Consider the following 12908-nt stretch of genomic DNA (forward strand, 5'->3'; position numbering starts at 1 on the left):
GGTTCGGAGTCAAATTGTGCAAAGAAGTGGAATGATTGTTAAAAGGGCACCGCAAATAATTATTAAAAATGGGCCTTGGGTCATCATTAGGGCATGATCTTATGAAAATTGGGACCATGGGGACCATTTAGAGAACATATTGTTCACCAATAAGGATTGTCTCTAGCATGGAACAGCCGCATTTCTTGACAAGGATTTATTATGCTTCTCTTGACAGGCCGCAAGTTTCCTCTTTGATTAGCACACTGTGAGCTCTCGCAAACGCTTTAGGAAAAGAACAATTGGACAACTGTAGGAAATAGGAATGATGAAACTTTATGCTAAAAATAGGCTACAGCGTCAGCGCTTTGATGGCGGGGCCTGTCCCTGCCGGGTCAAGTGCCCTCGGCTGCAGTGTGTCATAGAGCTTGACTGGGTGACATGTATGAGATATACTACTGCTCCATGGCAGTGGCAGGGCCCTGTTCATTGGACCATATTGCCTGTTCAGTGATTGACAAATGCAGTGCTTGCTTTTGACTCGTCTGGAACCTAACACATGGTTGTTGCTCCTTTTCCTACAGGCAAGAGTCTATTGTGCAGATAGATTTACGAATATCATCAGCAGTGCCATTGATAGTCTATGCAGTTATTCTATATACAGCTAGAAACAATAGAGCTAGGACACACATCACTTTGGTGATTGAAATAGGGATGTATAAATGATAGTCTTAGGCCTAGTGATTGAAATAGGGATGTATAAATGATAGTCTTAGGCCTAGTGATTGAAATAGTTATGTATAAATGATAGTCTTAGGCCTAGTGATTGAAATAGGGATGTATAAATGATAGACTTAAATAGTGATGTATAAATGATAGACTTAAATAATGATGTAGAAATGATAGACTTAAATAGTGATGTAGAAATGATAGACTTAAATAATGATGTAGAAATGATAGACTTAAATAGTGATGTTGAAATGATAGACTTAAATAATGATGTAGAAATTATAGACTTAAATAGTGATGTAGAAATTATAGACTTAGGCCTAGTGATTGAAATAGGGATGTAGAAATTATGGACTTAAATAATGATGTAGAAATGATAGACTTAAATAGTGATGTAGAAATTATAGACTTATGCCTAGTGATTGAAATAGGGATGTAGAAATGATGGACTTAAATAGTGATGTAGAAATGATAGACTTAGGCCTAGTGATTGAAATAGTGATGTAGAAATTATAGACTTAGGCCTAGTGATTAATATAGTGATGTATAAATGATAGAATGCGGCCTAGTGATTGAAATAGGGATGTAGAAATGATGGACTTAAATAGTGATGTATAAATGATAGACTTAGGCCTAGTGATTAATATAGTGATGTAGAAATTATAGACTTAGGCCTAGTGATTAATATAGTGTTGTAGAAATGATAGAATGCGGCCTAGTGATTGAAATAGTGATGTATAAATGATAGACTTAAATGGTGATGTATAAATGATAGACTTAAATAGTTATGTATAAATGATAGACTTAGGCCTAGTGATTGAAATGGGGATGTAGAAATTATAGACTTAGGCCTAGTGATTAAAATAATATAGATTCAATCAGCTCTTGGTTGGATTTAGCTTCCTCCACTGGACAATGACCCCATCTATTCAGTAAGTATGCAATTAATTGGCTGAGAAGGGGGTGCAGTGATTACAATAATTATGAAACCCCCTGAGACCCCTTCTGTCCCTTAGCAAGAATTCTACGGAGATGGCGTAATGACAGTTGGAGGTTGTCGTCGTTTGACGGACACTGCAATCTACTGATGCTAAACTCAGTTAATCATCTCTCTGGATAACTGTTGTGTGATTTCAGCAGTGTGTTTGGAATTGAAATGTATTCAAGTGACTCCCTTAGCTTTAATCCTCAACTAGACATGCTACACTGACCTAAAGATCAGAGTGGACCGTCACCTGCCTTTTAAGTTTAAAAGGGGTGTAATGTTCACCCTGTGTGTTTAACTCCAGTATCTTTTAAACTTTTAATGATCTATTTTCCCCAAGTTAATGATTTAAGGCTAAGTTTACTACTGTGTGTGTTGTATTACCATATTAACTTACCTTGTAAGTGGGGAAAACTGAAGGTCTGCCTTCACTTCCGCTCGCTCTCTCTCTCCATCTCTCTCCATCCACCCATTTCTCTCTCTCTCCACCCATTTCTCTCTCTCTCCACCCATCTCTCTCTCTCTCCACCAATCTCTCTCTCTCTCTCCCTCTCTCCATCCACCCATCTCTCTTCTCGCTCTCTCTCTCCCCTCTTATCAGTCACTCATTATCTGTCCTGACAGAGACTGGATGAAGCATCACATGTCAAGTCAAGGTTTTATTCCATTATTTTAATTGCATTGAAAAGGGGAGCTCTGAATTAAATTCCTAATATAAGATTGAGGTTGGATGAAAACTCTGTTTACTGTAAAGATGAATGGCACGATGAGTAATTGTGCAGTATTTGTTTAAGCAGAGAGGGAAAGTACATAAACGTGAGGGGAAAATGTACAGTTAATGCGTGCTGTCAGTGTCAAGCAGGTTTGTTCATTCTTATGGCACAAGCCTTTTTGCAGACAGCAGCTCAAGCATGACCACTATGATCACAGGCCTCTGTTTGTATATACACATGAACAATGAGGTGAACTATAGCATTTTACAGGATATACATTCCCCAATCTCTCAGACTAGGCAGTGTCATATTTAGGATTGCGTAGTCTGTATATATGGCCATTGTTGTAACCATGTTGCAGTGTTTGCCATTAGCGCCAGGCTTCGGCTAATCAACCTGTTAAACTCATTTTCAACAGTCTATTTTTTCCACTTCATATTAACTAGGCTACTTTTCGTTTAAAAGTTTCAATTCGCTAGTCCGTCGAGCCCTCTCATGGTAAAATGAACGATATACATATTCTAGCGATCTATTAATAGGATAGGTGCCTGTTGGTCACAAAGCGAGCAATGTCAGGTAAACGCAACCTGCTGTCTGTCCCGCCTCCCGGTACAATTTGTGCGCTTTGTGGTTGGTTGCAGTCAAATGTCTTTACGTGGGGGGGGCGGGGGCATGATGCTTGTGAATTTGCATGTCAAAATCCACTTAGCCTAGTTATTGTTTTCTGGCACATTCATTTATTTTACATGCAGAGTTGTGGCACATAGGCATGTTTGGCCTACTGTGCTTTTATTGACAACTGGACAGTAAGTGTTGACTAGTTTATAAAATGTGTCAAACTTACTGAATAAAGTCGATCTCCTATATCCCTTTTCCATTCATAAATCATGCAGCGTTTTCCAGCCATTATTATGAACCGTCCTTCCCTCAGCAGCCTCCGCTGATTTACATGGTATCGCATCCCGACAAGTAAACCAAAATATTTTCTAGGTTTCCTTTCGTAGATGTCAGACAGTGACGTTAAAGTGAGCGACTCCCATCAGTCAGTACATGCACATCAATATCCCGTTGTTATTCGGGATACTCAAGTATTCTGTTTTTGAGTTGACACGTAAACATCATATCCCGTTGACCATAACCCTTACAAAGCTTGTATCCCGGTTATGATAAACCCGGTTAAGATGCCTGGGATATGCTGATCTTAGACGGGATACTGTGGCATTTAAACATCCCGTTTAACGTTGTTTTTCGCGGTCTGCGCAGGCTCCGTTTCGCATACCATGGGTGTCGTGTGATGATGTTTTCATCTGATTGTCAAGTAAATTACTTCAAGAATTAGGCTACCTGCGCAGTTCGATCTACCACTACTTTCATCCTTAATTTAGACAACTTCCTGCTTATAATTTCTGGCATTGGGTAGGACATATTATAATTTCTGACATTTGGTAGGCTATTTTTGTCAACTATAGTTAGATACATGCAGCTTCTCTTCTGTCATAACTTGTTGCCCCAGAAGACTAAATAAAGTAGTGCTCACGAGAATAATGTCTTACATTAATAGAATGAATGCATTAGTAATAGTTAACACTGGTAAAGTTGTCTGTTTCGTTTAGGGACCTGGGAGAAAACGCAAACTCCAAAACAGTGGAAAACGTCTGTGCAAAATGTCCAAATGTCATCAGTTTGACCAGTTTGAAGGAAATGAAAAGCTGAGAAAAATGATGAAACAGGTTTCTGATAAGACTTCAGTTTGTCTTTGATGCATATTTTAGGTGGTTGAAATACTGTCTGCTTGCATAACAGTGTCAAAGATAACACATTACACTCACACTCACATTTTCTCAAGAGATGCTGAAAGAAAGAAATCATATTTCCACTCCTGTTCCTGAGACAATTAACATTTGTTGTATCATTTTACTGCATGAAATGCATCATTCTGCAGGAGTTAACATTATAGTAGCTCATATGAGAGGTTACAGGCCTACAGTCAGTGTCCATATTTCAGTTACTATTCCATTTAACCAATATGAACTTAAATGAGGAATATTCTGTTTATTCATGGATACAGGGATCCTCGTCATGAGCGGGATATCAAAGGTGCATGTAAACAGCTTATTCCTGAATAAGACCTAAAGAGGGATATAAGCTATTATCCAGAATACTGTGTGCATGTAAACTTGGCCAGTGTAGACTACCGAATCATATCGGTGAGAGAGCAGTTTATTTACGTTGTTACTGATAGGCCTAGGCTTTTTAGCAATTATCTGCAGAGAAATTATGAAAACATTTGATGAAGTTGGTGAATCATCACTACAGCAATAGGTATTGGAAAGCCTCATTCTGGTCCAAATGTGATAATTAGGGCCCTCACGGAATCCAGGAATTAAAACAGAATTAAACAATAATCAAAAATGTTTTGACCTTAATAGGGAATCAACTAAATGTAGGCCTATTGAACATGCTTTAATTTGCCCAAGTTTATCATAAGACATGAACAGAATGCATCAGTGATTTTGTATTTCCTGCAACTTTCTGAAGGAATGAGAACGACTGTGTGTCTGTGCGAGTCTACCATTTTGTGTAGCCATTAGCTTTGATGCTAAAAAAACAGTCTTCTGGTAGATGGAACGGGTTATTCCAAAACCTTCTCAGTTAAATGTTAACTACAAAGTAGCCTACGCTTACCTGGCAGAATGATATCATCATTATTTTCATCAATCCAGTGGGTATTTGTTTTGCAAACTCGATCATCACATGTGCCCTACAAAACATGCTAAACAACAGCCTCTTGCTAGGTGCTCACTTAAATAAAGGGTAACTACACCCCAAAAAACGTGAGAGAAAAAAACAGAAACCTGGAAATCCAAAACGGAAAAAACAGAATTTGGGAAAGAACAAAACAGAATCAGGCAAGAAATGATCTGGCCTTCCGAACGATAATGTTCAATTAAAGGGTAGGAAGCATGAGATTTTACTCAACAATTTAACAACACAGTGTGGTCAAAGACTCAGTAACGTAGTTGTAGTAACGATCTGGTTACCTATAAGTGCAAACATAGTTATGTTTTTGGGTTATTGCATATTTATTATCTTATTTCTGGATATCTTCCACCCACAATGTATTATTTCTCAACATCATATGGAGGATCTACTTTGTGCTACCGAGTTCATATTCTAGCTCGGTAGCTAACTCAAGCTGGCTAACGTTAGCCACTAGCCATACTAGCAGGTAATTACATTCCAGACCATGTGTTGCGGTTGGTGAGCTACAATCCACCAATCACAGGAAGTGTGATGTAAACAAGGAGCAAATGTGGCCATGCTGCATGCTTTTTATGGACTTTGTGACTGTGTTATCTAGTGGAAACCATTTAGCATGGCAGGCTTTGGTGCCTAATTACCTGCATGCTCTAATTTTGTAGTACCTCGTCTGTTCTCCTTTTTGTTTTGTAAATGTTTTGGCATGTTCTATGTGAAGTAGGCTACGGGAGTTTTGTAACTTTTTCATCTTAGCTTAGTGCTAGCGCACTAGATGACAGACATCTGGAATCTATCTATTTTGGATTTCCCTGACTCTCCTTCAGCTGGTGAAGCACACTCCTCCTAGCTTAATAGCTAACTCAGCGTGCACGGTTTTAAAAGTTTTACCATTGGATTGGCCCCAGCCATCAATCTGTAAGTCTCTGCTTTCTCTTTGCTTCGATCTGTGGTTATATTTTAGTTGTGTTGTGTTCTAGCTGTTCTCCAGTAGTTGGACTCTAGCTTTCCAACCATAACTATGGTGGTTGGCTAAGATGGCTAGGCTAATAGCTAAATAGCTAACGTTAGCTGGCTGGCTAGCTTGTAACTGCATTAGCTAATAACCTTTTGATAACTGGTTAGATGGTGTTATGTACAGTATTTCCAAAACTTTTGTTTACTTTAATGTAGCTGTAAGCTAGGTGTTGATAGCAACTGATTGACTTATGTAGTGGTAATGTCACGTTAGCAGGGCTAGTAGGGCTAATGTTAGCAGGCTAGTTGGCTTGCAACCTTGCAAGTTGATTTGTAATAATACATTCATAAAGTATTTGCTCATAAGTTGGCTGAACATTTATTTGAGGCCAGTAGTCATAAGTGCAAATTATTTGGTTTAATTTTAAGTTATACATTTTAAGTTATTTCTGTTTACATTGTAGGCAATACGCTGGCTTGCCGTTGTTAAAATGGCGCCAGAGAAGAAGGCAGACGTTTTACTTGCCCCCAACCGATTGTGTTTTTTTGTTCGTTTTTTGTACTCCTCAATGCCATCTGAACATAATTCTATCCTCCTGATTCCTGCTTACAAGCAAAAATTAAAGCAGCAGGCACCAGTGACTCGGTCAATACAAAAATGGTCAGATGACGCAGATGCGAAGCTACTGGACTGTTTTGCTAGCACAGACTGGAATATGTTCCGGGATTCTAACAATGGCATTGGGGAGTACACCACATCAGTCATTGGCTTCATCAATAAGGGCATCGATGACGTCGTCCCCACAGTGACAGTACGTACATGGATTACAGGCAACATCCGCTCTGAGATAAAGGCTAGAGGTGCCGCTTTCAAGGAGCGGGACTCTAACCCGGAAGCTTATAAGAAATCCCGCTATGCCCTCCGATGAACCATCAAACAGGCAAAGCGTCAATACAGAACTAAGATCGAATCGTCCTACACCGGCTCCGACGCTTGTTGGATGTGGCAGGGCTTACAAACCATTACAGACTACAAAGGGAAGCACAGCCGAGAGCTGCCCAGTGACACGAGCCTACCAGATCAGTTAAACTACTTCTATGCTCGCTTCGAGGCAAATAACTCTGAAACATGCATGAGAGCACCAGCTGTTCCGAACAACTGTGTGATCATGCTCTCCGCAGCCGATGTGAGTAAGACCTTTAAACAGGTCAACATTCACAGAGCCGCAAGGCCAGATGGATTACCAGGACGTGTACTCCAAGAATGCGATGACCAACTGGCAAGTGTCTTCACTGACATTTTCAACGTCCGAGTCTAATATCAACATATTTTAAGCAGACCACCATAGTCCCTGTGCCCAAGATCACTAAGGTAACCTGCCTAAATGACCTCCGACCCTTAGCACTCACATCTGTAGCCATAAAGTGCTTTGAAAGGCTGGTCATGGCTCACATCAACACCATTATCCCAGAAACCCTAGACCCACTCCATTTTGCGTACCTTCCTAACAGATCCACAGATGATGCAATCTCTATTGCAGTCCACACTGCCCTTTCTCACCTGGACAAAAGGAACACCTATATGAGAATGTTATTCATTGACTACAGCTCAGCGTTCAACACCATAGTGCCCTCAAAGCTCATCAATAAACTAAGGACCCTGGGACTTAACACCTCCCTCTGCAACTGGATCCTGGACTTCCTGACGGGCCGCCCCCAGGTGGTAAGGGTAGGTAACAACACATCCGCCACGCTGATCCTCAACACAGGGGCCCCTCAGCGGTGCGTGCTCAGTCCCCTCCTGTACTCCCTGTTCACTCATGACTGCAGGCCAGGCATGACTCCAACACCATCATTAAGTTTTCCGATGACACAACAGTGGTAGGCCTGATCACCGACAATGGCGAGACACCTTATAGGGTGGAGGCCAGAGACCTGGCCTGTGTGGTGCCAGGACAACAACCTCTCAACATGATCAAAACAAAGTAGAGGATTGTGGGCTACAGGAAAAGGAGGACCGAGCACGCCCCCATTCTCATCGACAGGGCTGTATTGGAGCAGGTTGAGAGCAGGTTGAGCACACCAAGACAGTCGTGAAGAGGGCACGACAAAACCTATTCCCCCTCAGGAGACTGAAAATATTTGAGATGGGCCCTCAGATCCTCAAAAGGTTCTACAGCTGCACCATCGAGAGTATCCTGACTGGTTGCATCACTGTTTGGTATGGCAACTGCTCGCCCGCCGACCGCAAGGCACTACAGAGGGTAGTGCGTACAGCCCAGTACATCACTGGGGCCAAGTTTCCTGCCATCCAGGACCTCTATACCAGGCGGTGTCAGAGGAAGGCCCTAAAAATTGTCAAAGACTCCAGCCACCCTAGTCGTAGACTGTTCTCTCTGCTACCGCACGGCAAGCGGTACCGGAGTGCCAATTCTAGGTCCAAAAGGCTTCTACCCCCAAGCCATAAGACTCCTGAACATCTAATCAAATGGCTACACAGACTATTTGCATTGCCCCCCCCCCCCCCTTTACTCCGCTGCTACACTCTGTTATCATCTATGCATAGTCTCTTTAATAATCTACCTACATGTACATATTGCCTCAGTTGCCTCGACTAACTGGTGCCCCCGCACATTGACTCTCTATCGGTGTATATAGTCTTGCTATTGTTATTTTACTGCTGCTCTTTAATGACTTGTTACCTTTTTTTCTTATTCTTATTCTTATTTTTTAAACTGCATTGTTGGTTAGGGGCTTGTAAGTAAGCATTTCACTGCCTGGTGATAATGTGGGTTATTTACTTAATTTTAGTTTTTTAATAAAATACATAATTTAAAAAACAAACAGCATTGTGGCAATTCATATCTTGTATTAAAACTGTAAATAAGACTTTGATCTCAAGAGAAGACGGGTTAAATGTTAATAAAAGGTTTAATGTTCTCTTATTTAGAAAATAGTCCTGATCATATACAGTGCATTCGGAAAGTATTCAGACCCTTTGACTTTTTTCAAATGTTGATACATGTTGATACGTAGCCTTATTCTAAAATGGATTAAAAAAAAAATTCCCTCATCAATCTACACACAATACCCCATAATGACAAAGCGGGCTGTCATGTGCCTTTTACTGAGGAGTGGCTTCCGTCTGGCCACTCTACCATAAAGTCCTGATTGGTGGAGTGTTGCAGAGATGGTTGTCCTTCTGGAAGGTTCTCCCATCTCCACAGAGGAACTCTAGAGCTCTGTCAGAGAGACCATTGGGTTTTTGGTCACCTCTCTGATCAAGGCCCTTCTCCCCCGATTGCTCAGTTTGGCTGGGCGGCTAGCTCTAGGAAGAGTCTTGGTGGTTCCAACCTTCTTCCATTTAAACATGATGGAGGCCACTATGTTCTTAGGGACCTTCAATGCTGCAGACATTTTTTGGTACCCTTCCCTAGATCTGTGCCTCGACACAATCCTGTATCAGAGCTCTACGGACAATTCCTCAACCTCATGGCTTGGTTTTTGCTCTGACATGCAGTGTCAGCTGTGGGACCTTATATAGACAGGTGTGTGCCTTTCCAAATTATGTCCAATCAATTGAATTTACCACTGGTGGACTCCAATTCAGTTGTAGAAACATCTCAAGGATGATCAATGGAAACAGGATGCCCCAGAGTTCAATTCCGAGTCTCATAGCAAAGGGTCTGAATGCTTATGTAAATAAGGTATTTCATTTTTTTTATATATACATTTACAAACATTTCTTATAAACCTTTTTTTCTTTGTCATTATTAGGTATTGTGTGTAGACTGCTGAGAAAAAAATCTATTTAGTACATTTTAGAATAAGGCTGTAACGTAACAAAATGTGGAAAAAGTCAAGGGGTCTGAATACTTTCCGAATGCACTGTAGGCCTGGACCTGTATGACATTCAAAACAACTAACAATACGCTGAATTCATACATTTTCAGCAGTGATGGATAAAGTACAACATTTTCAAATAAAAGTAAAGACAAATAAAAAATAAATATATATATATTTATAATTAAATATATATGGGGGATTGGAAATGATGTAAACAATTAAACTGATAGATTGTGGCTTCTATCTGCAATATTAAAGCGGATCTACCCCCTAAAAAAGTAAAAATTAAAGTCACCCAGTAAAACACTACTTCAAATCAAATCAAATCAACAACAAAAATACTACTTGAGTAAATGTATCTGGTTTAAAATATTTTTAAAGGGAGACTTCAGGATTTTGACAATGAGGCCCTTTATCTACTTCCCCAGATTCAGATGAACTTGTGGATACCATTTTCATACAGTTTGAAGGAAGTTGCTAACTAGTGTTAGCGCAATGATTGGAAGTCTATGGGTATCTGCTAGCATACTAGCAGATACTCATAGCAGATACCAATAGAACTCCCGTCATTGCGCTAACGCTAGTTAGCATTGGCGTGCGAGAATACCTCAAACTTCCTTTACACTGGACACAGATACATAAAAGATACAAGTTCATGTGACTCTGAGGAAGTAGCAGATACCAATAGAACAGGGCCTAATTGCCAAAATCTCGACGTATGCCTTAAGTACAGTGGTGGGAAAAGTACTAAATTGTCATACTTGAGTAAAAGGAAAAAGTTAAAGTAAATGCTATACATAAAATACCTTATATTAAGCAAACCAGACACCATGATGTTCTTGTTTTAAAAATGTACGGACAGACGGTGGAACATTTTCACACTCTGTCAAAATTTACAAATGCAGTATTTGTGTTTAGTGGGTCCCCCAGGTCAGAGGCAGTAGGGATGACAACGCGTATATTGATAGGTGCGTGTATTAGACCAATTTGCTGTCCTACCTGAGCATTCTAAATGTATCAAGTAGTTTTGGCTGTGAGGGAAAATGTGTGGGAGTAAAAAGTACATAGTTTCTTCAGAAATGTAGTGGAGTAAAAGTAAAAGTTGTCAAATAGGTACATACAGATACAGATACCCCAAAAAACGACTCAGATAGTACTTCAAAGTATTTTTACTTGAGTACTTTACACCACTGATTTTCAGTAATTTAAATTGTCATGTCTATCTACACAACACCAAAACAAACGTTTCCAATCAAAAAAGTCACCAAAATAGAGTTCCTTCGGCAAAACAAATCGGAGATGATAAACAATAACTGACTTGGAAGTGGGTCTGTAAGATGGGTCGGTAAGATGCAGTGTGGCTGAACTCTGAGGCTGTTTCAATTGCCACTTTTCCCTGTGGTCTGTAGGTAATAGGGTGGAGCTTACTACTGTCTCCATATAAATATATTTACTAGAATGGTCAACCCCATTCAAGTCAATGTTCTGTGATTGTATATCTATGACAGAACCAACCCTGAAAGTGCTGATTGACCAGGGAACAACTCTACCAGTTGATTACATGGAAGGTTTTAAATGTCAGAGTAAGACTGGCTGGTTCACTGCAGCATCCTTCAAAGTGAATGACAAATACTGCCTTCACAATCATTCAATCCCTTTACCGCCGATTCACCTCTGTAGGCTCTTAAGGCCCTCAGTATTTGACTTCTCTCACCCCATAAAAATTTTATCAGATGATACTCCTTCAATCCATGAACAGTGGCTCAACTCTAGCTTTTGATTACATGGAAGGTTTTAAATGTCAGAGTAAGACTGGCTTGCTCACTACAGCATCCTTCAAAGTGAATGACAAAGACTGACGTAAAATGAATAGTCAGTCAAATCATAGTAGACAGATGTGCTCGTTGAAGAATCCTAATTTGAGCAGGTGTTAAACGTCTGCTTGCCTACAGCATACGCATCGAGCTCGCCCTCTCCTTCCGCAAAACAAGTTGTGAAGTTACACCCTTCAACATGTGGAGTTAAAGTCGTTCATAGCTCGCGGGTACCTAAAAACAAAGAGTATGTTGAGAGCTATATTTCGAAATAGGATTTGAGAGAGAGGCAAATTGGTAATTAGTTGCTGTGAGTGTCTCGACATGCAAACGATCATTACAATCCTGCTTATGACTCGGCTCTGGCTCCCCAAAGCCTCTTTTATTAATTTAGCTCTCAGGAACCATCAATAAACAGGCTGAGTAAGCTGTTAGCCTAAACGATGAGCACAAATGAAGGGCTATGCTAAATGTGTTGAGTGCACCTGTGATAGGGTAGCAGCAGCACTGCAGTAGGATGATGATCAGCTTGGTTTGAGAGAGCATGCAACGGCTGAGTAAGGAAACACCAAGGTTTTAATTTACAAAGGTTAGAAGGTTAAAAGAATTTCACATGTTCACACAAGCTGTTCACTAAACAGATTCCTTAGAGTAGCAGCTAAAGTTCAGATATAGAACTGCAGATAGCTCTCTGTAAGGCCCAGTAAAAAAAAAGAAACTCCCGTTCCATTGTCATCAATATCAGTAATTATAGAATTAGGCTCAGCGTTCAGTTGAACTGCAGAGCACAGAGCCAGTTGATACTAAGGGAGTTAAGTTACCGTATGTATTGTGAAAGCAGGGAAACCTGTTTTTCACATCACTTCTGTTGTATTAGACCCTGAGGATTTTCCATGCCTTTTTATGAGCAAAAGGTTATCAGCCAGCACCTCTAAAACAGGATAATATGTTGGAATAGAAGGGATCATGCATTCTTCAAAAGCTGTTGATGGTGATAGTGCTATATACGGAGGGGTTCATTAGGAAATATATTCATGTCATGCCCTAAACTGTTTAAAAATGACAAAATCATTTGTTATGACTAATGCTAACCATGTGCATAATGGTTAACATTAGGAATAATGGGGA

This window comes from Salmo salar, chromosome 29, assembly GCF_965601325.2.
Source record: "Salmo salar chromosome 29, fSalSal1, whole genome shotgun sequence".
NCBI classification, from domain to species: domain Eukaryota; kingdom Metazoa; phylum Chordata; class Actinopteri; order Salmoniformes; family Salmonidae; genus Salmo; species Salmo salar.